Here is a 220-nt window from a genome sequence, read left to right on the forward strand (position 1 = left end):
TATTTTATATAAATATACCAGTAAAATTACAATACTAATATTACATTTTTTGCGATTTGATAATCATGCTAAACCATATTGTGTTCTCAGACATTGTTAGAATTAATAAAAAATGTATCACATTTATGTAACAGTAAAAGTAAGTTTAATTTATTGCTGGTTTTTACTCTCATTTGGCGCTTGGCACGCGTGTTAATGTCAGGCCCTGTGTGTGTGTGCG

General features: G+C 30.0%; 1 protein-coding gene across 1 annotated transcript in view; it reads left to right on the forward strand.

Moving 5' to 3' along the window:
* Positions 1-220, forward strand: part of thsd4 (thrombospondin type 1 domain containing 4) — a 42,374-nt gene that overhangs the window by 37,404 nt on the left and 4,750 nt on the right. The window lies entirely within an intron of this gene.

This window comes from Sinocyclocheilus anshuiensis, unplaced genomic scaffold (assembly GCF_001515605.1).
Source record: "Sinocyclocheilus anshuiensis isolate Anshui unplaced genomic scaffold, SAMN03320099.WGS_v1.1 scaffold1182, whole genome shotgun sequence".
Taxonomy (NCBI): Eukaryota; Metazoa; Chordata; class Actinopteri; order Cypriniformes; family Cyprinidae; genus Sinocyclocheilus; species Sinocyclocheilus anshuiensis.